A 27,083-nucleotide genomic window follows, 5' to 3' on the forward strand; every position below is an offset into this window, starting at 1 on the left:
AAGCCACTCCTTCTAGCCTCTCTAAAGTGCCTGGCAGCAACCATGGTGCTTGTGCTAGGAGAGCAGGCAACAAACTCAACTCAGTTCTGCCTAAGCTGGCTAGGTAAAGTGGCATAGAGCTATAGGAGGGACAGGGCAGTCTTTCAAATTCAGAGGCAACATATGGGATGGAAGAGAAGAGAAGAGAAGAGAAGAGAAGAGAAGAGAAGAGAAGAGAAGAGAAGAGAAGAGAAGAGAAGAGAAGAGAAGAGAAGAGAAGAGAAGAGAAGAGAAGAGAAGAGAAGAGAAGAGATTGCCCATGGAGTAAACCCAGTGTCTTGTGAGAGGTAAAAACTTCAGGCTTTTTGAACTTCATCCAGTCTGTCTCTTTTCCTTGATCTGGGCTCTCCTTTACGTATTTGAACAAAGACCACAGGGGGATAGACATCTCCTTGCATTGCAGGATACTTTCTTTTTAGTTACTCTGCTATCCGTTTCTGCTCTCCATGAAATAAAGTCATTAGATGTTTTGCCTCAGAAACGGAGGAATTTCAATATGTGGAGTTCACAGTCCAGTTGATTCAGCATAGCTGTTAGCTACTCCTGAATGACTGAATGATTTCCACAGAATAGGAAAAACTGCTGGTGAAAAGGGCCTTTGTGTTCAGGAGGAACAGGAGGTTGTTTGCATTCTGACAGAACCATAATATGGGTGTTTGTAGCTGTGGTTTGGGCATCCAAAAATTATATGCATAAAGGATAGATACGATTGTTAGAACCAAAGAAGTGATGGAGAAAATTGTAGCAATGTAGTCAGCTGCTGTGGCTGCACACATGGTTGGATCTCTGCTTCCTCCAGCTCCCTTAAGTGGGAATTGAGGCAGGTTTCCTTTCAGTAATGTTTAAAGCACTTCCCTCGGGGTAGATTTCCCCTTGTGTTCATTCTTGTGTACACATTATCACAGACTTAACATCTTGGAGAAAAAAACCAGGTGTGTTTATTCCTATCTACCCTATCAGATGAAGGCTTTAGCTCATCCTTATCTGTGGCCAAGAAGAGAGAAGTTTGCTTTTGCAGCATGGCTTGGCACTGGTGTGGCTCACAAAGTGGAGCAAGTCATTGAGATTGCTGGCTGCCATGGGGGACTGACCTGGCTGCAGCTCAGCACACACAGGCTTGGCACATCAAGGTGTGAGTAATGCTACTCACTTCCAAAAATTTAGAAAGGTTTATTAAAACTTGTGTTTATCAAAAACACAACAGAAGACTGAATAGAGAAAATGTTACAGTGCCGGGAGCAAAGGATCTTTCTCACCATGTGCTCACCCACACAATAGATGTTTTGACTTTTAGCCCCTCCCAAAGCCCCTCCTTCTTCACTGTCCAGTGGTGGAGTGTACTTCCTTAAATCTTGACTGGAGGTCCAGTGTTGCCATAGTAGCAATCTGACCCTCCCAAACGTCCCAAATCCAGGCTGTCCCCTGATAACAACACAAGGGTGGGTAAAACATAACTATAAGTCTATAGAACTCCTCTTAACATATATACATTATATTTGCCTTTTAATTGTGAGAGTCAACCATCGCATTACTCATCCATCACAAAGGTCACTGCCTTGGCTAAGTCAGCACAAAGTTTCTTTCCATTTATCTTATCCTATCCCCATAAATTAAGATACATTTGCAACTAAATCTGCCAAGTTTGGAGTGCCTCATGGCAGCCCTGCAGAGGGTTTCCTGTCTCTGTTTTTGTAGCAATCACATTAAAACCAGCACCTCCTTACCAAGTGAGAATCAGAATGCTTTGAGCTCTGCTGGCTCCTCATAAGCTGTGCTCTGTTAGCTCCAAATATTCTTTGAACACTATCTTCTTCAAAGCTGCTTTTCAGGTAGAGTGAGTTGAAAACCAGGAGAGATTACCACAGGGTGTTTTTTCCTCTCTCATTTTGAAGAGGAAGTATGAATTCAAAATGTTTTGACCAGCTTTGTTTTCATAAAAGAGTCCCTAAATGTAGCTGTGTTCTCTTTAGTATAAGAAAGGTAAAAAGGATGCCGTGCTTTGACAGTTATCTATCTGCTGATTGCCACGTGTACCAAGTGTCAGAATGAGATTGATGGCCTTAGAAAATAAATCCACCAAGGCAGGAAGAGTACCTTCCTTTGCTTTTTTACAATGCTAAGTGTGTGTATTGTCTGTGCTGAGCCAGTGCTGAATAATAATGAGTGACTACAGTTAGTGTCTAAGCTAAGGGAATCCAGGCCTCCAGCCAGCCTGGGGTTAGGAGCTCTGCTGATTATTCAGTTTAGTTTGAGCCAGCGATATGAATTGTGCCTAAATGCCTGAGTCTTTTCTTCCCAATTATTTTGAGGTCTAGGAGGATACGCTCTTTTCTGTGGAATTTCTATGAAGTCAAAATGTTAAAATCTAAAACCTGTAAGATTAGTGTTTTAATGCTTTGAGCATGTTTGTTTGTTTGTTTGTTTTTAATATGAGAAAAACTTTTGGCTAGAAAATGTCAGTTAGACCTGTGATTGGAAGAAAAAGGCAATCACTAAAACAAACAAATAACCTCTCCTCCTTCCAACTTGCTTTGTTTTGAAGGGGGTGGAGTGTGACAGGATTTTGAGTCTGTTCAACATCTGAAAATCAGAAACTGAAGGTTTCTTGCAAAGTCTTCTTTCCTGTCCACCTAGGCCTCTGTTTTTCTAGCCCACACAAGTCCTGCTATTGTGCCTGTGTCTTATAATAGTGCTCATCTGGTCCATCTCTGGGGTGCCAGTGAATTTGCATCCTGTCATCTAAGGAGATGACTAAGGGAAGGAAGTTCTAATTCCACCTCTCAGATCTCATTTTAGACATCCTTGAAAATGGATCTCTGGCAGTCCAGGATCTGACTGGAGTGAATGGAGGAAAAGGATCAGGGATTCTGCCTAATCCAGGTCAAAACTCCTGACAGCACCCAATAAAAATGATACCCTGGCTGCTTTTGAAGTCTATTCCCTACTCAAAGCAAGGATTTGTCCTTGGTGGCCACTGTCAAGTAGAGAGCTGGAAGTCTGTATCCCTGAGTGACTCTGTGTTTCATGGCTACTTGGAGTTTTGTTAGTTATGAGTTCTTTATTATCATTGTTTCATTTTGAAAAGAGGATTGACCCCCTGAAATACAAGGCTCCTGTTTCCTTTGGGGAAGGGTGCTTGGTAGGTCTCCATGTGATGGCAGGTGGGTTTTGGCAGCCTGTTTTCCATTCAGATTATTATGATTTTGAGCAGGTTCATAGCTGCCTTTTGTAATATCCTCTTCTCATTAGGTTAAAGCACTTCAGAGTTTCAGGACCTGCTGCCTTCTTCTCTTATCCCTTATGTCTTTTCCTCCCCATGCACCTCCTGGTGTCTCTGCACTGTGCTCAATGAGCCCTGTTGCTCTTGCCTGCACCTGGGGGCTGCACGTGTTACCAGCACAAAAGCCTCTGGATGGAGGAGCCCCAAGGAGAGCAAGCTGGAGCAAAGATGTGGTGGGAATGTTTTGCTGGACAATCCAGCTGGGTCATTTGGCTTATCCTTGCTTGGGGGAGTGAGGTGGCTGTTTCTATTCCTTACCTTGTTGATATGAGAATTTTTGCTGCTTTGGTTCAAAGGGGAGGCCACCGTTCTGAGAGTTTCCTGACTTGGGCAGAACAAGCTGTGCTTGCACATCTGCTGGGTGCTGTTTTAGCATGGAAAAACAGGAGAGAAAAAACACCTACCTTCTGTTAAGAATGCAATGTAATATTTAGAGTTTCCTCCTCCATGTTATTTTGAGGATTTTATTAGCTTATAGGAGTTCTGGTGCCCGTTGAAGTTTGGAAATAGGGTGTTATGTTCTGAAAATGTAACATTTTGCTCTAAAGTCAGTGTGGATAAAACACAGAAATTAGAAATGAATTTTTGAGAGCTGAATTTCTAGTGGGAAAGGAATTATTTTTGCTTGCTTGCTAGCTATTTCTCCTGGACTGGGAAGACAAATTAAGGTGAGACTAGACCAGCAGAGCTGCAGAGGGAGGAAATGAGAGGACCCTCTTTGATCCCAAATGCTCAATCAAGAGGCATTTGCCAGCACTGTCAAATGAGATTTGTCAAGTCCTAGGTAGAGGCCAGTGGGGCCTAGAACTGAACAAAAGGAGGAGGTTTCATACTATAAATTTGGTTTCAACATATTCATAGTTAATCTTCCTTTACCTACATAATATGAAGGTTATTAACCTGACTGCAAATGGACCTAGTGGGGAGTTAAGTGTCACGTGGACAGGATTACTACATTTTGAAAAGAATTTGTGCTGGTGACTGTAACATAATAAATGTAATAAGTGCCTCTTTAGATCTTCTATAAGTGGTAAAGAATCATTGATCACCCTGTGGGATGGTGGCTGGGGAGCTTGTTTTTGATGTTTTAGTTCCAAGTCAGAAATGAGAGCTCAGAGTTGTTGATGAAAAGAGCACATAAATTTGTTATTATTACCATTATTATTATTCATTTTTCTGTCTTAAAGAGACCGAGAGGGAGTTGGTGCCAAGGGGTGAGAAATAAATCATTAGCATCTTCACATTTGCACTGCAGATTAATCTGGGGAAATGAAGCTAGTAGTTTTTAAGCCTCTTGCATATTTGCTAGGTGAACTATTTAACTTGATCTCTCCTTTTAATTTTTTTTCTAACCAGAGAGTTTTCCATGTACAGATTTAAAAGGTCACAAGGTTAAGCAGAAATCAGAAGCTGATTTATTGCATAAGTACCCTTAGCAGGCATTTTGGCCAATGCTGTATTGAAGTTTGTTTTAAATTAGGCTATTTTTTTTCCTTCCACTAAAAGATGTGATTTGGGTTTTTTAAATTCCTGCTCCACTTGCCTTGTGGTCACTTTGCTGAATCTGACAAGGTTCTCAGTGCAAGAATGATGTTCTGATTGTTTCCAAGTAAATGTCCAGCTCGGAGGGCTGATGGTGGCAATTCTGATGTTATTTTGTGCTGCCCTCAGTATTCACACTTGATTTCTCCTGCTGGTCAGTGTGTAACAGGTGAATCCTGGAGCTGCAGGAGCGGATGGCAGCTCCGAGCAAGGCAAAGGAAAGTGGTGGCTATAGCAATGCAACACAGAGTGAAAGCTCTGGCTGAGGGAACTGTGTTGGGTACTTAGAAATACATCTTTAATGGAGACACGAAAAAGAGATCTGACTGCTCGTGAGCACTAGAGATCCCCTAACACGTGTTCCAAAGCAAGAGTCTTAGCCAGAGTATGGGAGGTAATTAGTCAGTCTGCCTGCATTCCTTCTGCAGCCTCAATTAATTATGAGGCTCTTGGTAACTTCTGGATGAAACTATGCTGTAGTGGTGTTAGAGGATGTTAACCAGCTGCCACCTTCAGTTTCCATTGATGCTTTGTAAATATACTGTACAAAGGACTTGAAAGCAAGGCCTCTAGCTTGTGAGTGCCAGCTCAGCTCCTGCTGATCTATTCCTTCTTGAGCACTTGGTCTAAGAGGAGGAATACACAATCCTACCTGTACTGGTAGAAATACAAATGCTACAGCAAGAAAATGCTTTGGTATGCTTCGAGGGGGAAGCTGTTGCTTTTAGTGTTTCATCCTTTATTGACTGAAATATGAACACAGGCCGGCCGAGACTTGTAAGCAGATTCAGTGGGAAGAACTGTACTGCAACACAACTATCAGTGTCAGTGTCTTGGATAAGGTTGACAGGGAAAGTAGGTTGGATCTTTTATTAGGTCTATTGATACTGTTGGGGGAGGTGGTCTTTTAAACATGTAAATGTGGTTTCTCATATCTGAAATAGAAGCATCAGGCTTTGAAACTAAATAAGTACATGTTGAGAACACTTTCCCCAAGTTTAGCAAAGTTATGTTAATCACTTAGACCATCTGCTGGAGAAAATGTAGTTGTGAAGCCAGGATAGGTTAGTGGCACATTAGTGAGAGAGGAGATAACAAAATTGTTTGTTGCTCTACAACAAAGTAAAGTTTTTGAGAATTACTTGCTTTTCCTGTTGGTGTTACAGATCCTTTTTAGAAGTAAAAAAGATATTTGTTAACTTTTTAAAGATAAATTTTCTGTGAGGCTCCAAAATTGTGCTGTATTGGCTTGGTGTTCTCATGACAGCAAAGTTCCTCAGTTTAGCAACAGGATGAGGTTAGGATCTTCCTTGCTTGTAGCCCTGCCTGGGCTGGGAGATCTCCAAGGGTTCCTGGGCAAACTCTGCCCAGCCTCTGCAGCTGGGGAGTGTGAAACAGCTACACTGCTACTTTATCCTGAGAAGCAGGAGGGCAAGAAGCGTATAGAAGAGTTAAAGTCAGTCACCCCAAGACGTATGGCTGGTTCCTAATGGCCTGCTGCTTGAGCTTTTCAGCCTGACAGCATCTCTCCTCCTTAAACACATTGTGAAATTTTAAAAAATGATTTGGATGTCTTTATGACAGTGGCATTTGCTCAGGAGGAGCTGTCTGTTTGTTTAAATACAACCCCAAAGGAGGTGCTTGTTTTTCTAGGATTTCCGCTAACTGCTGACCCAAACAGGAGAAGAGAGTGTCCAGGGAAGGGACATCACTGAAGCCTGGCTGAGTGCTGGCAGAAGTGTGATTAATCTTGACTAGACAAATGTGCCAGAGCCTCTTCCAAAGTCCAGGACTGCAAACCAAACACATAGTATACTTGTAATGACTCTCCTGTCCTTTCCAATTACTTTGTCTCTCTCTCAATTCCAAACACATCAGTCATGTTTGAAGGCTTCCTTACACCCCACTGATGTGCTAATGCAAGTTGTAATCTGTCCTTGTTACAACACTTACTGCCAGTAAACCTCATGTGGACAAGGAGAGGTACAATTGCAGGGAAAAGAAGTATTTAGCAAAAAATAACTCTTTTCTTAAGTTGCCCTCCTGCTTTTTGGGAGATATCAAGATACTTGAGAGCAAGTTCTTCCTCTGGTCTAGTACCTGACTTGAAGGGAGCAGTACGAGTGTTTGAGGCCACTTGTAAAACATTTGGGGAAATGCAACAAGTCTCACAGTTGTTAACATTTCCCCAAATGTGTAATTCATGGAATGCTGTGGAGATATGCTGCACTGCTGAGGTGTAACAAGTAGGGATCTAAACTTTTTAGGAGGGTCAGGTGGTAGAACCCCAAATGAATGAAGATACATGGTGCAATGTAGAATCCCAAAACCCTCAAATTGTGTGGGAGGGAGGTTGCTTCCGCCCTTCTGCTGCTCTGGTTTCTGTGATTTAGCAAACTGGGTTATTTAGTCAATGTGATTCATTCCTCTCAGACCATCCACTGCAGTGCTCCTAATTTCTGGTCAAGAGGAAGGAAGCAAAGGCTTCTGTGTGAAACAAAGGATGTCACGCAGTGATCTCCATTGTTACAGCAGTAGAGGAACTGGTGTAATAACCAAACAAAGATCAAGTGAAATTCAAAATTGATTAGAGGAGCAGAATGATAAAATAATTTTAAAATGTTGCAGAATCTCTGCAGCAATGTTGGCTCCTGCATTTTATTACTGAGGTTAAGGAAACCTGGTGTTTTTGCAAGATCTGTGGCTCCAGGAATTCTCCTTCAGAATAAGATCCTTCTAAAAATGTATTTCCTTTTTCTCCTGGAATAGATCTCATTAAGTTGAACAGGGCCAGCTTTCCTTGTATTCCATAACCTGCTGTTTTCCTCATGAGCTGGGAGACTCATGAATTTTCCATCCGGAACTGCTGCCATGAACCTGGGGGACTGAGGCTTGTTGGTGACTACTTCTGCCTCTCCATATAGTATTGTGGTAAATTCAACAAATAATTGATTTAGCAGTGCAGGACGGTCACCAAATCTTCTTTTTACAGCTGTCATGTACAGCTTGAGATCCCTGTTCTGCAGCTCTTAGCTCTTGGAAAATACCTTGCTAGGAGGGCTTTTGGTCTTTTCTTTTTCCCCCACAGCACAATGGTGGCAAATCAGGTGCTTTAAATTTTTAAAGGATTAAAGAGGGCTATGCTGTGTATTGAATCACAGGTCACTGCTCTTCTCCAAATCAAGAGAATGGAATTGTTATCTGGTATGGTCACCTGCAGGAATGAAATTGAATAATGACATTAGTGCATTCAAGTACAGATTCATTGACGTCAGATTTTGCTCAAATTTGGTGAGAGCGAATCAGATTACTCAGCCATCAAGTTTCATCATCGTGTCTCCATCACACACTAATGGCTTATGCCTTGGGGATCAGCAGAATTATAACTAAAGGTATTGTTCTAATGCACCTGATTGGTTATAGAATATAATACAAGAAAGAAAATGCCTTTTCAACCCTTGCTATAATTACTTATGTCTTTTCATGATGAATCATAAATGCTCTTTTGATATCTACATGACAATTTGTAGAATTTTTAAAATACATTTTTATGTGAGTTCTTCTATTGACAAATTGTCTACGAATAACTTACTGACTTTTCCACTGCACAACTTATTTGAAATTATTCATAGATTGCTTCTTGGTTTGCTGATTGTTTACAGGCAATTCCTTTTTAGTATTCAGTGGCTGGTATTCAAGTGTTCAGCTTCCAGCTGCACAATTCAGTTCGTATTTTGACACATAGGTCACACAATAGTATTTCTGCTCCCTGACTAAATGCGTGTAATTCATAGGATCTAGCTTCTTGCACGAATATTTGCATTGAATTACAAAATTCTTATTCTGTAGCCATTCTTTAGCACTTGATTATCAGCAGAAACTGAAACAATCCTTTTTAATCTTATTTACAGAGTATTTATGGAAATGCTAATGCACAGTGGACATTACCATAAATGAACAAATTTGCTGTAAAGCTTCAGCTATGCACTCAGCTGCATTTTTATTAATTTCACTGTCTTTGTCCGTCTTCCTGCTATGATCTCAAAATATTAATCATTTAAATATTTATTTTTTGGCATATGTGAAATTAAGTAATTTTATGAAAAATTTATACATATAAATTGTTGAGTAATAAACATTTCCTGTGGAAACTGCATATAGTGACCTCCACCCTCAGTGATGGTTGCAGAGTACCCTATATGTGCCCTTCCATCTGATTTTGCAAGACTTTTCCTATTATACGTTGATAGAACTCCACAGTTCTGTTTAAAAGCACAATACCATGAATACAAACTCAATAGACAAATAAAATCCAACACTAACTGGACCAGCCAGAGCCGTTAAATGAGCAATAGCCAGCTGCTCTTATGGGTCCCAATCTCTGGTTTGTGGTCCCACAGATCCCTTTTACCCCTGCTGTCCCCAGCTGCCCCTTGCTCTGTAGAGATAAAATGATTGCAAATGTGGAGACATTTCAGTCCAAGGATTGCACTGGAAAGCAGAGAGCATGTTTGAAATTCTTGTGCACATTTCTAAAATAACACTGAGAAATATGCCCTTCTGCTGTTCAGAGATAAGGGAAGACTGCCCTCGAAGAACTAAGGTGTCCAAAATAAAAAATATCGTTGCTGTTTCTTAGTATGGTCCATGAACCATTTTGAAAACACTACTATTATTTTTCTTCACATATTAAAATAACCACAGTGCAAGGCATCTGGCCTCTCTGGATTCTGTTTGCTGTGTTTCCTTACACCTCTCACTGGTCCCTGGGGGTCAGGAGGGTGTTTATTACAAATGAATGTTTAATGTCTGCCTTGGAAAGCTTCTTGTCTGGCTTGGAATTTCTGGTTGCAGTCGAGAAGGGCCCTGTGGAGCATTATCTGGGCCCTGTGAGTAGTTCCTGCATCTTGTTAGTGCTTTTAGTGAGGGCTTCCTTGTCTTACTGGTTGCCAGCTCATTTGGCAGAGCTGACACTGATTATTTTGTTTGACGTTCTTCATTTCCAGTTAATCCCTGATACAGGAGTCCACTGCAGTGGGAGTGAGCTGTGAGACAGGACAGTCAAAGGAGATCCCTGACTCAGCTGCCCTGGTTCCAGCTGGACTCTGTGACAGCTGTTCAGAGGAGACACTGAGAAAGCAAAGCCCAAAGTGATCCAAATACTTCCTCCATCTGTCTTGCTCAGGAGAGACCCAGGAGGGAAAGAAGTCTTTAGTTGTAGACATTTGTGCCGTAGCATGGCTCTGACTGCTTTTACCTGGGATGGCAGCTGGTGCCTGAACCTTAGCTTTCCTTCCCACCTGCCTTTATTTAAGGGCAGCTGGTTTCTGCTGTAGGAGTTTTCTCAATGCTCTAGCAGCATGTAAAAACTCTGGCAAGCTCCCTCTGAGGTGTACTTAGGTGAGGGATATGCATGCTACACCTCTCCTTACTGTCTTGAGACTGACATGCTTGCACCTTGGAGGAGCTGTCTGGTAATTTGCCCGGATGGGCTGGAGCTGTGCAAGTGTTGAGAAAGCTTTCAAAGGCTGTAAATCTTGATTGCACCATCCATCGGTGTGAAAGAGCAGGGTTTCACAGCTTCCCAAGGCTTTGTCCTTTCTCCCAGTTGCTGTGCTCACTTTCCATGCTCCAAAAAGCATTTTTCTGATAGAAAGCTCCATGGTCCTAACTTGAGCTCTGTGCAGACTGCTGTGCCTTGCCAGCTGGTAGCTAGACATTAGAGCTGACTTAAGTAATTATCTATTATAGGCAGCAGCTTTCCCCTGGTGAATCAAAGGGAACAAAATTTCCCCATGCAGGAGCTCTCTTTGGCATCTTGCAGCTAAGAGCTGCTTTCTGAGGGCCTTTAAACACCTAACTCCACCCAAAATGAAATACAGCTGTCTGTCCAGAGCAGCTGTCTTAGGAGCTATGCCACAGCTCATCTGGAAGCCTTTTTGTGTGCTTGTGTGGCCCAAGAGACCAAGACAAATAATGCAGGAAAGGGTTTTTGTGCAGTTGTTTCCTTGTCGTGTTTTCCTGGTGGCAATGCCTACCTAATTAGTTGGGACGTGTCCTCCTCTAGATACTTGAGGAATGCTGCAGTTAAAAGCTAAGTACTAGTAAAAGCTCTTGTTGCCAATTGTAAGGCCAGTAGGCTTATATTAGTTCAAGCTGTCTTTGCCAAACTGTTTTACAAGTTGTGTTGGTCTTTTCCCTGTCTCAGTTTCCTGGTGCAAAACGCTGAATTGCAGATATGCCCTTTATTGAAGTGCTGAAAAAAAATTGAAGCTGAAATTATAGAAAAAAGCACAGGGGAAGGTCAGGCAAAAGATAAGGCCATAGTTATTTTCAAGACATACCTTTGCAAGCAGCTCTGTAATAGGAAAAACAGAATGCAGGGTCTTGGTTGGAAGGAATAGCCTTGAGTGCCACTTGTCTGGAGGAAATGTGCGAGTCAGAACCCGTCTCTATTGTTCAGGCTGGTAAAAAGTTGTATTCTACAGACTATTGCGTGACCAGGCTTGGAAAGACAGGCATATCAGCATGTGCAGCATTTTGGGAATACTTCTAAAATTGTGGGCTAATGAGAGAGGCAGAAGTCCCACCATTTATGTCAGTGACATCTAAAGTTTTGAGAGGGGGACAGATTATTTTGGTTTCATTTGAAACACTTCCAGAGGGCCAGGTTTTTCAGAAACAGTTAAGTATTTCTTGCCTCAGGAGGCTTGAACACCCAGACTGAAACATTTGTATTGATGCATCCCCAAACCACTGAGCACTTCTAAAACTTTGTGAAGCTAGCCTCTATACATCTGTTTGGGATATGTTTATGCTACTATTGCAGACAGAGTGCTTTGCCCTCAATTTCAATGGAATTGTAGTTTCCCTTGGCATCCCTCCCTCTCTTGTGTTCAAGGCTCAGAATTGCTCCTTCTCTAATTGCCCGACTTCTCCAAAAGGGTATTCACTGACAATACAGTGTTTTTCAAACAGAAAACATTGTCTCACATTTTAATAAGTGTATTAATAATTGGGAAAGCTAGAGAAAGATGTTTGTTTGCTGACACACTGTGACAGCGAGCCAAAGAACTTGACTTCTGCAGCTTTCAGACGGGTGGCATCCCATTGCTCCAGTTCTGGGAGATCTTTTGGGATTCATCCAGAGTTCTTGCAGAATCTTCAGCGTATTGTGCCATGTAATAACAACAATTGTCCTTGATCTAAACTTCATGAGCAGCTCCACAATTGCAACTTCCATTAGGCTACACTGTTTTTGATTACTAGCTCTTTAAACAGCTGAATGAGAGGACAGAAGAGAAAAACAGTGGGATGGGTTGGGGGGAAAGTTGGTGATGAAAAACATTTGCAAATAGGGAAGATGCCCTTGTAATGAAAGCTGGTATGAGTCCTTAAAAGCACCATCAGCAGAAAATACCAACAAGAAATTAAAATCTGCCTTCTCCCTAGTCAGTCCATTCTGATGTGCTATAATTCTGCTGAATGCCATGCAACTCAAAATGGCTATAAGGTGCTCAAACAATTGAGCCTTAACTAAAGAAACAATTACCTCATCCCTATGTTTCTAACATGTGCTGGAGTTGCTAATACATTTACTGATAGTCATGTTGCTTTTGGACCATTGAAAAGTTTTGAAGTTTTGACCATTTTTAACACTGAATTCCGGAAAAAAATTCTGTCAGATTTGTTCTTTCCTGAAAGATTGGTGGTCAGAAAGAGCATTGTATTTGTTTTGGGTTTTGGGGTGGCTTTTTGGTTTTGTTGTGGTTTTTTTTTCTTTGTTGGTTTTTTAGTTTTTTGTTGGTTTTTTTTTTTTTTTTAACATACAGAGAGTAGAAGGGAAAAGAAAAACACAGCTCTTACGGCAACTTTTTATTTTTGTTTTCTGGGAGAGGAATAGAATGGATGTATGTCTTTGCCTGGTATTAACTTAGAGTTCTTTATCTTGCAAAACTCTTTGGGTGATTCTGTATGTTCTTAATTTTTTCCAGTTACAGGAAGGAATTTCTGTCATTAATCGGTACATCTCTGTTGTGTAGACAGAACAAACCCTTGTGAGACCTTTAAGATTTAAGTTGTTAATAGTATTTACATTTTGGCATCTGATTCTTGGTACTTGAAAATCTAGTGGCTATTTCTGTAGGGCTCAGCTCTGCCTTTACTCATTTTTCTGCCATGGACAGCCCTATTGTTCAATGACAGCATGATTTCCATCCTGGCCAGTTAAACTGTACTTCCATGTGGGGCGTGTGGCTTTGCTGGCTTTCATGTTCCAAGGAAGTTTATTCACTGGTAATTTTTAAAATTGCTCTAATTTTGACTTATGGTGGTGTATTTGCACTGTGCTCTTCCATGATAGCCTTTATTCAGAAGTGAAATTCAGTAATTTGCAAGAATCAAAACTTTATTGTGGCTTGCTTGTACCTGTGCACAGCCAGAGCTACCCCAGACTCCAGGAAGAAGCAGTTCAGAACAGCACAAGTTTGGACACTGAGGTGATGCAGAAATTAAGTAACATGTGGGCAAGGAGACCTGACCTGCTCAGTGGGGAATATAGGGAAGGATTTGAGGGGAGAGGGTGGTTTCCTCTATGTCTTGGAAAATCAACTTTCTTTTCTCTTCACAATTGGCAATTTGATTTCATGTGCTCATCACCAGTTTCATTACTTTGAAGGACCAAAACCTTTGAACCATGAGCTAGATGTTGGGAACATGATGAAAATGCCAAGATGTGCTATAAAATGGCTTTGTTGCTGTGGTCAGGAGGATTTAGGTGGAGTAGCAGGCACTGGAATGGAATTTTGCAAGATTTAACTCTTCATTTCAAGAGGATAATGGAACAACATTGCATGTCCTTTTCCATAACTGACTGTGACTTTCTCTTTGGCCTTTATCACTTGATTATTGGGTTTTGTGTACTTTTTCCTCTTGAAATACTCCTGCTAAGCCCTTTAAAATTATTGTGTGTTTCAAGAAAAACAATTGGGACTTAAGAGACATTTTTTTGGGAGTGGGGGAATCTGGAGTTTGTTTAAAGAAAGGGGATCTGAAGAAGATAAAACAGAGATATCAGTTATGCAGAACTAATGACACATTCCAAAGGAGAGTTGAAGAGCTATACAACTCCATGAAGTGCTCCGTTCTGTATTAGCTTTTTCACTGGGAAATCTTTTGAAGGACCAGAATCACACACACATGTATTATACATAAAACTCTGTAATACATGAAAGTATATTTGAATCTAACCCTGCATGAGGAAGCCCATGGCATTCTCATGGAGCAAGCAAACTACACTAAATTCCCTAGGCAGGAATCAAAGCCTTTCCAAACTAACCTCATTACCAGCAGATGTTTGAATTGCTATAATAGACATACACCCTTGCTGCACATACAGTATGTGCTGCCTTAAATGTCTGGGGTTTTTTCTCCCCTTAGATGCTCCTGTAATTCTGGGAACATCCTGCCCAAAATTTTCAGTGTACCTTCCCAGGTGAATCTGAGGAAAAAGCTACAAGAGGTAGATGAGATCCTTTAAAAAGTAGGAGAGAAAACTGCCAGATTGTAGAGCTAATAGAGCAACAGCTTGAGTGTGAAAACCCAAGTGCTGTGCTGCAGTATCCCAGGGATCAGCCAGCCCTTTATTCAAGGAAAGAGGAGAGAGCTGCAATAGCAAACCTAAATTAACAATTCAGGCTGACAGAAAGCATCATTTCTGAGTCAAACAAGAAAAAAAACTTGAAAAACAGTTAGATTGACTGTTGTTTATGCACTACAGATATTTCAAACTCAAGAAAAACTAAGGAAGTACTGATGGTTGTTAAATGATGATTTAAAATTATTTGAAGTAGCTATTAATATTGCAAATGCTTCTGTTAGGCAACCTGCTTCCTTGGGGCAGGTAATTTAATCCTATTGCTCAGAAGTGCAGTTGGTTTCTTTTTCCAATAGGTTTAGGGCACAGAGGGCATTTGAATTAATGAGAGGCAGACATAATGGGGAAATACTCCATTATCCTTAGCCTTTGGTAAGTCTGGCTAATTAGTAAAACACTTGAAAGAGATGTCTTTCATTTCCATGCAATTTCAAAATATTTTTTTTCATCTGGTAGGGTTATCGTGTTGACTGGTAACACATGGGTGATATATGAAACATCTGCCTTGGAAGTACCTGCACTAGAGTGGTTCTGAGTTGGTAAATTGAAAGCCCCATGATTAGGTATATTAAAAAACTTCCCAAAACTGCACCTGCCAGCACTTGTTCATTTAAGGGGATGGGGGGCATTTGGCCTCTTTGGGGCAGTATTTGGGTGCCAGCTAAGAATTCCTTGTTATTATTTACATCAGAATCCCTAAATCTCCTCCCCATAAAAATGAGAAGCATCAGTAGCCCATCAGCATTGTTTTTAAGGGTGAACTTTACAAGCTGTAAAAGGAACAAATTTGAGTGAAAAACAGGAGAACAGGAAAGGAAGAAACAGTGATCTCCACACTGAAGGAATAAGCTTCAAGACTGAAGATGTTTTCTTCCCAGTTCATTCACTGGCTCCTTGCCGGATCTTTACTGCCAATGTCTCTCTGGATTTCTGCTTCCCATCTGTAACAAGGGAAATACAATTTTTTTCCCTGCTTTTTATTTGTTTAGTCAGCTAGCTTTTTGGGCAGGGAGCTCTTTTATGCTGCACACAGTAAGAAGCTTGGTTCTGTGGGACCAAGGGATTATCACCTCTTGTGATATCAACAGTAACAAAGGTGCAGGAAGATGTACAAAGGCATGTTTGGGAAAGATGGCCAGTAGTTCACTTTTGTTTTTCCCCTTTCTCTTTTGGGGGTAGGGTACAAATTCCTTTGCCTTATTTGCCAGGGAAGTTAAAGTATTTCTGAAATGTAGCTTTGAATAGTTTGCCACAGTTCAGCATGGTGCTCAGTAGGCCACATGGCTTCTTTGTGGTAGGATCCCCTATTGCAGTAGTTACCATGAATATGATTGCCATTCTTGTAACTGATCCCAGAGCAGGTAGTTTTTCCATTTCAGGGTATGGGGAAAAAAAATCTGTATTATTTTGTTAGCATTAAGAAGTAATTGTGAGTGTTGACAGTTGAGCAGCCAGCAGTGTTGGTGGGGAAACTCCTGGGTGTGGGGCTCAGTGCAGTGCTGTGGGTAGAGGTGCTGGATTTGGCCAGTGTCTGATCATGTCATTTGATGTGCACCCAGATTTGTGCTGGGTCAACACAGCATGTTGAAGAACTGTCTCACACACTTGACATATCTAAACTCAGGTGTCAGAGGTGAGTCAGATTAACCTGAGGCATTGGATGTTGTGACCTTCAGTCTCCCTGGGCATAATTTCTGTGGGAAAAAATTATTGTGTAGGTAGATATGTACCTTTAACTTTCAGACATTGTCACAAGTCTGTTTTCAGCAGGGCAAAATGCATTTTGCCCATAGTCTGGTCTGTAACTGGAGTTGCATCTGGTGCTCCTGGGAATGCCAAATCTCACATCTGATCTGAAATGCCAATGAGCCCATATGAAGCTGTTAATGTTTGTGTGAGGATTTTTAGTCCTCATTACCAAACCTGATAGAAAGATAATTCCTCAGCTGTTGTTCCAACCTGTGGGATTTTATACACTTAATTAATTTTCTTTCTTGTTAAGAAAAATCTCTTTATGCAACAAGGGGCTGCACTTGACTTGCTTTTCAGAGACCCTTCCCATGTCTGTGTCAAAGGCACAGAGGCCCCAGAAACTGGAGGGTGAGCCCTAGGGGCGACATGCTTGTGGAGGCTGAGCTTGGGAATGCTGCCTTGTGTGCTAAGGGCAAGCTCCTGGAGGGGAGTTAAGTTTGCACAGTGGAGGGGATCCTGGTTCCTTCCCTGCTCCCCTTTTTTGCTACCACTCAGCAATAAAATGGAAGCTAGTGACATGACCAAAGGATAACAGACCACTTGCTGAATGCCTGCTGAGGGTTTAAAATGCCAGCCTACACCACTCTCCCCAGCCCTTCAGCATGTCAGCAAGCTGTCTATGTAAATAAATACACATATCAAACAATAAGCAGATGCCTTTTTAACATGCACTGTTTCAGGCTGAGACACTCAGTTCTGGTGCAGCTCATCTCAACATCTGTCAAGCTAATGCCAACTCTACAGCTCCTTTTCACTTGTATTTAATGCACAAAGATTTGTGTTGTGTTAAGCAATGAAGAATTAGCTTGCTTTACATCTGTTTTGGTGTTATTTCTGATGCATAAAATGTTAAATGGGAATGCTTTGTGTTCCTTCTGATGTCTGTGTCAGTATGTAGTGCAAACTCTCGTTGCTTATGCTTGATTAAGTGGCTTAACACAACCATGTTTGTGGTTGTACAAGTATACAAGGAAGAAAAAAAACTAATTTGCAAAACATACCACCACTGGGGCCCCAAAGCATAGAAACATTGAGGTGGGGAGAATGCTGTGACGACAGTTGGACTTAAAAGAAAACTTTTTTTAAGAAACTAAATTCCAGTAGTTGTGCCCCTTAAATCAAACTCAGGAGCCACATGGTCTAAAGCCTCAAGGGTGTGGGGCTCCGTGCAGTGCTGTGGGAGCAGCACCGTGAGCTGCTGGCCCGGGTCAGGTCATGTCTAATCCAGGGTCTTGTCTCTGATAGCAGCCAGCGCTGATTAGGGAGAATGTGAGACCGGGGCAACAACTGGGAGAAATTCCACATTGAGCTTTTGTTTATTTTTGTTTTCATATTAAAAATGTATTGAGCCCAGATGATCCATGGACCTGTATTGAAAATTCACCTGCAGGCTAGAGGAGTGTTGGATGCTCTAGTGCTGCTGTCCATCTCTGTCCCTCCACATCAGCCTTGGAGAAGAAGCCTGGTTTTTATATCCTTAATTCACATTTCTCACATGCTACTGCTTTTACTCTGGTGAGATACTAAGGAATCACATTTTTTAAAAAAACAAAGCCAGACAGACTCTTAATGCATGAAACAAGTGTTTAAGACAGCTCTCTATCAGACTTTTTTGGAGTCTGCTGAGAAAAAGGAGAATATTCCTGCTGCCCGAGACACTTTCAATTGGATTAAACAAAGCAGAGGGGAGAGGAGAGGCATGATCCTCCACTGGAGAGGAGGATTTATATAACCTGATATATCTTGTGTTTCTTAATGTTCCTTGAATAGAGATGATTGAAATCTCTCATCTGAGCAAGCACACACAGAAGACAAAATACATTATTAGTGACCCTCAATATATGATAGCTTCTGCTTCTGATCACAGTGGTGCATCAGCTGGAATAGTAATAGGGGATGAATGGGGCTTGCTTACATGGATAGGCGTGTTCTTCCATAATGGAAAGGGAATATTGCTACTTAAGATGCCATTGAATCAAAATTTTGATGACTCTTGGTATGCCTGCCTGGGCCACTTTCCATGTTGTGGTTTCATATCACTTTACAAACTTGAATAAAGTTTTCCCCTCATTGTCTTCAAAGTCTGGGAATTAATATTCTGTACCTTATGTCTGAAAGGACTAGGACTGTGTGTAACAGGATATGTTTTTGTTAGGCAGCAGGCACTTTGTCCTGTGCAGAAGTGTATGGATGTGCATTTTCTGCATACAAGCACTCGCACTTCACAAATATTTGCCCGTCCCCTTGAAAGAAACCAGGATGTGGCTGGTATGTGTGTATTTGAAACGGAGGATGAACCACCCTGAAAGTGCTGAAAGAGTCCACTGGAGACAAAGGCATGGAGAACATCTGCCCAAGTACCATTTGGTGGGCCCTTGCTCTGTTCACTAGACGATACTGCCCCTCTGTTGCATGTAAGATGGATGTCCAGGATGCAGAGCACTCCTCACCAACGCCCCTGTGCTCCCACTAAAGCCCCTCTCTCATCCTGGGCGAGTGTGAAATAACACCTTTGTGCTGGGGAGCAGGGAGCTGCTGACAGAGGGCTGATACCCCGTGCGGGGGAGGAATTTCCTTTCATGCGGTCTGGTGTGACATTAGCATTTTCCAGCTGGCTTGTAGGTGGCTTTGTAATCCCTGGATTGACAAATGGCAGTTCAGCTCAGTATGGCTGTCATCTTCAGACTGCATGACAGAGACGGGGAGCTTGACATGTCCTCTGCAGCCCTGTCTCAGGGAGGAGTTGCTGTGACAAGACCCTCTCTCCCAGCTTTTCGTCTCGATCCTGAAGGAGGTGCTAAGTGTTGAGTGATGCAGACGGGTCAGAGATGCTACCTGATGTTTCACATGGACAGTTGGTGTTGGCCCTGAGATCTGGAGAGACAGGGCAGGGCAGAGGATTTGGGCTTCAAAAGAAAGCAAATCAACAAGGTAGACTAGAGAGGAGAGAATTAATATCATGAAATGGATTTACATGGCGCCACCTTCATATCTGAACTGGAGCTGTCAGGGAGAATGAGATCCAGACTCGCTGCTGTTCTCCAGAGAGGAGCTGCTATGGAAGCATTGCTCAGTTAAAGTGATGGCCCCACCTCTGTGCCCCATGTCTAGCTGATTTCTGCAAGTAGAAAACAGATGCAATCTGGCATGATCCCTTCTCCTCTCCCACTAGCCTTTCATGCCGTTCTGCAGGCTCTGAATTACCTTCTTTTGCTTGCCTTATTGCTTTCACCCCTCGAGCATCTGTTGGTGTTTTCCTCCCACCCTTACCTGCCTCTTAACTCCATCACCTTTTTTTGATCCTCAATCATTTCTGGCTCCCTCCATTCAGAATAAGTGGTACTTTAGCATCTATCCAGCAGGTGAACAGATGTGTGCACATTTGTTGCCTACAATACAGAAAGGTTGTGTGTGTGTTAAACACTTAACTACCAGTGTTTTATCACACACCACTCCATCCCCTGTTCTGGAAATTGCCTTTTGGGACTTGCAGCACCTCTTCCTGGGCATGACTCTCCTCTGCTGTGCAGAGGAGTAAGAGGGGAAGATGCAGAGCAACTTCATTGTTTCCTCCTTATGCTGCTAGAAATAGTCCTGTCCTCCTATTGCCTTCCAGTCAAAGCCCTTTTCTGGTCAGCCTTATGAACTGGAGAGTAGGGAAGAAGATTTTGCCTTTAGTCCTGACTTTGACAGGGTCTTCATGGTCACTAGAGATGCTTCCCCTCATTTCTTCAGGTGTACAAGAAAGAGTTGGTCTTTCCCAAGCAGGAGGAAGTAAAACAAAGTGGCAGCCTTCTCCTCAGGTCCAGTATGTGTCTTATGTATTTTCCTTGCTGTTTCTGACAGGTTGACCAGCCTCGATCACAGTGTTAGAGACCTGAAGCAAGGATCCTGACAGATGCAGTACAGCCTGACTTCTTGAGGAGAACAAGTATTTCCCTGAAAGTCTGTCCCCTCAAAGCAGCACACAGGTAAGGCAGACAGTGCTTCTGATGCTCAAGCTCACTTGCACAGGATTGAGCAAATTACTTTTTCCCTTCATTTGGCTCAAGAAGGGCTTCGTCACCACTGCCTGCCACGTCTGCAGGGATGAAAGCTTACAATGCATTTACAGCATGGGGAACGTTTCTCAGCAAAAATGTACTTTCAGAGGATCAAGACTGCCCATATGGTTGAGATAAGTATAGGTTAAAAGCGTGAGCGGAATGTGCTGAAAAATTTGACATATAAGGGATTAATAAAGTAATACTTAGATTTTGTATTCTAAACTAATTTTGTATTGAAAATACCTTAATTTAAACAGAAAACTTTTTAAGAAAAAGGAATACAGGAATGTATGTTGTGGAGAAAGGGTTTAGTAAGAAATTAATTTAATAATGTTGTCTTCAACTCGGAAAGATGTATCAGGTCATCCGTAAGTGGAAAAAAACAAACACAAAAGCCTTGCAGTTCTAATTGCTATGACTCATGGAAACCAGATCTAGAAAAAATTAGGCCCTTTAGTCCAAACTCTTAATCCCCTACTAGTATGTAACATCATTCCCAGCAGCGTCTACCAGCCCTGATTTAAATGATGGGATTTTCCCTTGTCCCCTTGGGATACTATTGCACAGACTAATAGAATTAATCTGCTTACTTCTCTTTCAACCCCTGACCGCTGCAGATGCAATTAGTAGTAGGTGATGGGGGGATTCTGTTTCTTAGGCTATATTTTGAAGGCTTAGGGCTGTATTGTGTTAAACCAGACATCAGTTGCAAGTGTGTTTGCATGAGTGTGGCTTATCTGTCAGTACTCATTACAGCCCCATAAACGTCTCTGAACTACATTTCTCAGACTTAGGAGCTTTTCTACAGTCGTAATTCAGGATCTGATAAGGTACAGACTAATGTATTTGAATGCCTGTGAGAAAGATAACATGATTGGGAGCTAAAGTGAAGTGCAAAGTCATATGCTGCCAGTGCTAGAGACTCGAAGAGGCAATTTACTTCTGTGCTTCTGGAGCATTCTCTGGTCTCTTTGGCTTTTCTCCCAGACAGTTTGGTAGGATGAAATTCCTTTTTGCTGTGTGTGGTGCTGCTGGAGGTACTACTACACCTTTCCATCTGTGATTTCAGGCTTGTCTTAGATGAATGATGTGGGCTTCTTCTAATGTTTACTGAAAGGCTCCAGTTAAATAATCAGATACAGTCAAATAAATTTGAGATGGAAAACCATACCTGGTTGTATTTAGTTAATACAAAGTACAGCATCTTTCTGTGACATTTCATCTGGGTTTTCTTCCTCATATTTGGAAAAGTTTTATTAGGGAGAACAGTTAGTTTCTAAGACAGATGCATGCTGGAATGCAGATGACCGGGTTACACCTGGAGACTACAGCAACAGCTGAGCTGTACAAATTCCTTGTGTGGATTCATCCACTTCCAAAGTGATCTAAAAACAACATCCTAATAGAAAAAGCAACTGCAATTTAATTGCCATTGGATGTTTGAATGAGGCTTCAATGTGAAATGGAGCCTGGGGGTCCTGAAAAACTGGGCATGTGCCAGCCTTCCTCATGGGCTCTGTCCTCTGGCACTCAAAGAAGGAGGTTACAGTCCTGTTCCTCCTCCCTCTCAATAAATCCTGGCTCTAACATGCCACAGCTTTACTGGAGTATTTCTTCAAACAGAAAGCCTAAATATAATTTTAGCCACTTAGCCACTGGTGCAATCTTTCGTTATCAAGATAAGTTAATTAAACTTATTAAAATCTGACTAAGTTGCCTGTGTTTGTCAGATACAAAATTCTTACACGCTGAAGATTTTAAAGCTTTGATATGCTCATTGATGACCTGCTCTAATTTTCCCATTTTTTTAATTACTTGAAACTCTTTTCCAGTGTAGTGCTTGGCTGCTTCACGTGGTTTCATAATGTGCTTTAAAGCATGGGGAGGTGGAGACTAAAGCTGGGGGTAATGATCTGTGGCACTCTGGATCATCTGCAGCTTATGTTCCCTGTCCCTGCTTTGCCAGGCAAGCTTTATTCCAGTGAAAGTGTCAGTAAGCCCAAGGCAGATGGGCACTGTTCCTCCTCTCCCCTTCGCTTTTTCTTGTTTTACCCTGAAAGTTTATCTTGCGCTCGCCTTTTAAAAGCTTTGCATTAGCTGGGGGGCTGTGAAGTAAAAGGCATGCTTTAAATACAGATGCTGGTGATAGTCCTTTCAAAACTGCATTTCTCAAGCTGGGAGCTATTGACCCCTTTCAGTGCAGTCACAAAGAAATTCAAGAGGAAATGGAGGGTGAGGGCCAGCAGGGAATATATATATATATAATTTTTTCCCCCCAAAGTCTTCTTCTTACTCCACCCCCTGCCAAGCTGGCTATTGTTTGTGCCTCCGCATGGGATACCAGTGGCCATATGAGGAAAATGGCATAATGTTACATTCTTTCTAAAAATCGATTTCTTGCAGTTACTTTTTCTACCCCCCTTGCTGAAAGTTGTTCTGTTTTGATGCAAGCTCTAGGCTTGCATCAAAAGTACACATGGTAGCTCATGGTACACATGGTGTAGCATCTTGGGTGTGCAAAAAACTTACTTTGTCTTTGTTATCTCAGTTCAGGTGATGAGGCAAAGCAGCAAAATGGCAAATTATGAGGTCCAGCTACTATGACAGGAGGAGAAGATGTTGCATTTTCCCTCATTTTTAACTCAGTAACAATGAGTAATAATGATGTTTGTTTTCTTGCCTTCTTTTTCTTGCTTAAGAGGATGCTCAGGCCTTGGGAGAGAGGCAGAGAGCACCCCTCTGCATCCCTTTTCATTCACAATCTCCCTTCATATTCATACATGTTTGCAGCTGAAGTGCTGAGTGAGTGGCACGCCCCAGTTTGGGCCAGCAGCTTGCTCTCTGTTGGAAGGCCGACCCCACTGCTGGGGATGAGCACAGCCTGATATCCCAGCAGGCAGGTGAAATCCTTGAGCCACAGGAAGCCAGGCTGCGAGCAGCAGTATTTCAGGGGTGAAGTTCTGTGGGTAGCACGGGTCAGTCTCAACATGCACCAGCTCAGGGAAAGGACTCCTCAAGTTTGGGATTTTTTCCTGGTGCAACTGTCACTTGTTGATGAACAGAAGCTGCCTGCTTCTGACTTCAAACACATCCACTTAGCACCTTGTACAAAGGAACAGCTGGAGCAACATGAGCACAAAAAAGGCCAAGTCCCCTGACTCCAGAAAGCAGAGGCAGAGCCTGGGGTGGGAAAAGCATAGGTTTGGGAGCTGGGAAAAAGATAAATCTTGGAGAGGAATGAGTGTGTGCTTGTGCATGTGAGCATAAGTTTTGGGCACTCTTCCTTTTGCATCCTCTTGTAACCTCTTGAATTGAAATGCAGTTTTTAGTTGTGCTTTCTACGGTTGCTATCACTTCTGGTTCCTTGTGATGCTCTGCTGGTTGTCCCCATAAAAATATGTTCAACAACTGATTATGTTTCAAACTTGTTAAAAATTAAAGTAGAAAAAACCCAACTCCTTCTTAGAAGAAGCAACAAATTTTGAGGTTCATTTACCACAATTATGTCACAATACTGAATATGTGTTTTGCTGAGGTGTGATTACAGAAGTGGAAAAAGGGAAAGTAGTTTCTATAAACACATTTTTGGGCAGAATATTAATAGTTCAATGTTATTATTATGATTATCAGTGTGTGAAGTGACAATATACACTTTTTTTCCTTATTAAAATGTTGAGCAGTTTGACACCTTCTAAAGAAACTGCAATTTTGTGAGAATGGAGTAAGAAGTTTTTAAAGGTTCAGAGTTTTTAAAAAAGCCTGTAAATGGAGGCTGCATTGACCAAAAGAATAGCATATCATACTGAGAAAGTTCTAATTTTCTTTAATTTTTCTTTTGACTGTGAATTAAATTGTTTGGAGAAGCTGTCCTACTCTCCAATACCTACAAAATTAGCTTCCAAGAAAATCTTCCTCTATCCTAAATTGTATTTATACTAAAGATAAAGCTGGGGAAGCCTTCTGGGCTTTACTTTACTCTGAGCTTGGTAAGCAGAGGAATGAGCTCACATAGCTTTCTCTTCATGCAAGGCAATTTGGTGCCTCCTAAATGCTGTCCACGGTGGTATCAAGAGGAGCCATCGCAGCGAGTGGTGTGGAACGATGCCATGCCCCGTGTGCTCGGTTCTCAAATTACCAGTGAAGTGGCAAATGGCTTCTGACATGTACATGGCTGGCATGGGACCTCTGAGTTCGCTCTGCACAGATAAATGGGATGCTCCTGTTCCAAGCTCCCTGCAAGCCCCCAGGCCAGGCGTTTTGATGGCAGCCTGCTGGCACTGTAGCTGTCCCAGGAGCTGCCGTGGCCGACGTTTGCTGTGCGCGCTAAGGGGAGAGAGGAGCATCGAGGGTGAGCGCCAGGTCAGCCATGCATCTTGAGCACCTTCTCTGAGGAGCAGCGCTTGTGGTCTCAGCTGGGACAGAGGGAGGTTTCAGCTCTTCTGCTGCAGGAGGTGCTCATCAGGCTGTAAGTGGCTGCTGACAGTGTGGCATGGGTTTGCCACTTCTGTCTGTAATGGCTCTAGAGGACTCAAATGTTGCTAGAACTGATTCTGCCAGGGGTGGATTGACCTTTTGGGAGGTATTCCCAGGGACTTGGGAGCTAATCCTTCTGATGCTAACAGTGGGGCATGTGGAAACTGGTTTGGGCTATGCTGTTTCCCTATGAAGTTGGAAGCTTGTGTAACCTGGTAACCTGGAAACAACTATGATGGAAGAGGAAAGAAATTGTCATTAGAAATATATCTCTAACAGCTCCTGTCACTTACATCGAATGCTACAGAGTAATTTAAAGCTTGTTTGACTAACTCTATCATGGGTAAAGTGCTTTGTCGAGGGAAAATGAGGTCAACCCAATGTGACAGGACAGGAAAGCAGAGCTGCCTTTCACTGTTGTGCCATGCCCTGAGTGGAGTGGCTGACATAGGGTGCCCCTGAGAACGGCAGTGAAGGCTTTGCATTGCTTATTTTGAGACCTACAAAAGTACAGTCGCTTTTGATTTATGCATTTTGAAAATTATTGAGTAAAGCTGGGGACTTAGTTTAAAAGTTGCCAGAACTATTCTCTCACTGTAGAGACTTCTCAGGAAACAGATACATAAGAGGGGTATATGTGCATGTATTTGAAGCTTTTATTCTTGGGCTTATGAGTAGGAGCTGGGATCAGTGAAAGGTGATAACTACAAGTAGTGAAGTGGTTTTGGGGAATTTTGCATTCAATTATTAGCTCTGTGCCTGGACTTCCCACTGACAGTGGGAAGTAGCCTGATTCCTCTCTGCCTTCCTTCCTCATCTATGTAAAGACGGTCAAACAGTTGATAAGATTTTTCTTGTAGGAAATGTATTTTATTTTGTGTAGAAACCAGCTTTGTGGAACTTTGCATTCCCCTTCATAGAAGTCTGATGACGAAAAAGTTTTACTTCTGGAAGGTTTATCTTCCTGTTTTCCCCCATTGTTCTTCCTTTCTGTGACAAAACAGGAACGAGAAGAAAATATTAAATGACTTATCCAGAAATTCCCTTTCCTCCCTTGTAAAACTGCATATCAAAAAATTCTATTCAGCTTACATTAAAAAGACAATAAATTGAAAACTAGTTGATTTTTAAACTTGCAGAGCATGAAAAAGGTTATTATTACTATCAAGTGCCCTGACCTGTTTTAAAGCTGAGGCTTCTTTCTTGCTTGCATTGATGCATCTATTTAGTCAAAATCTTGAGAGCTCTTTTGAGAGAGGAGCTGCTGGTCAGCTGCTAGCCAGGCTTGTGCACAGTAGAGATAATGATAATCTAATGTCTGTTTTGTCCTTTGTAAGATGACTCATGCTCCGGTTACCTTCTAATGGATGGGAGTTGCATCCTTGGCAGACATTACATTTGTTGACAGCTGTTGGCAGATAAAAAAATAGGAGCAGCCTTGGACATGCTTGTGCTGGACATTCAGGGCTGTTCTCCTCAGAAGCAAGGGTCAGCAGAGCTGAGGGGGACAGGACATGCAGGCATTTTGTGGCTGGATGAGATGGAGGGGGTTATAAAGGCAGTGCTCTGCCTGTATTTTAGTGTCCAGTGCCCAGCACACAGAGGTCTTGAGCTGAACATGTCTGCAGCTATTCCTGTCCCAAAAACATGGAGCAGAGCACACCTATGAGTGGACCAACACCTCCAGCAGCATGTACAAATGTATATTTCACAGTATGTTTAAGCAACATAAAATTCCTTTTTTAATAATCTGTGAAAGGTTTATTTTCAAATGCCCAGTCACTAATGAGGTGCTAATTTTCAGATGGACTTGTAGCACTGTCTTGACATTTTAAAGTATCTAGGAGCATTAACAGGCTTAGTCCCTCCCTGCAGCATGGCTGGAGCCAGCCCCTGAGCACAGGAGGCTGGGAGGAAGTTTTTCCTGTGAACTGGCCTTATGTAAAACTGCCACCTTGAACTGTTTCTGGCACTTTTCCCCGGTGACTGTTAATGACAGAATATTAGAGTTTGTGGCTATCCAACCCACTGGTTTCCCCATGCTCTGAAGCAGGGTTATCAGGCTTGGGCATTCTTGCTGCTGTCTAGGTAGCCCTTTCTGTGCTAGAGAGGGAAAGATGGACACCCAGTGCAGTACAGAGAACATGTTTGGCAAGGCAGAATTCGTCACTGACTCCTCAAACTGACCTGGACCATTTATAACATTTCTGGCTGCAAAGTATATCCAAGAGTACATTCCAAGAAAGCTAAAAATAATATCCTCAGCCTTAACTTATTTCTCCCACAAGGATTCAGT

At 42.2% G+C, this 27,083-nt stretch overlaps 1 protein-coding gene across 6 annotated transcripts in view; it reads left to right on the forward strand.

Moving 5' to 3' along the window:
- Positions 1–27,083, forward strand: part of TSPAN18 (tetraspanin 18) — a 120,592-nt gene that overhangs the window by 41,169 nt on the left and 52,340 nt on the right. For 4 of the 6 annotated variants that reach the window (XM_058807835.1, XM_058807834.1, XM_058807836.1 and 1 more), the window contains one exon: positions 20,115–20,239. The exons of 1 other annotated variant lie outside the window; for it this stretch is intronic. The gene's annotated coding sequence lies outside the window, so the exon portion shown is untranslated. Of the gene's footprint in view, positions 1–15,054; positions 15,080–20,114; positions 20,240–27,083 lie in introns of those variants that run through there. One more of the 6 variants, XM_058807837.1, reaches the window with a different exon arrangement.

This window comes from Ammospiza caudacuta, chromosome 6 (assembly GCF_027887145.1).
Source record: "Ammospiza caudacuta isolate bAmmCau1 chromosome 6, bAmmCau1.pri, whole genome shotgun sequence".
NCBI classification, from domain to species: domain Eukaryota; kingdom Metazoa; phylum Chordata; class Aves; order Passeriformes; family Passerellidae; genus Ammospiza; species Ammospiza caudacuta.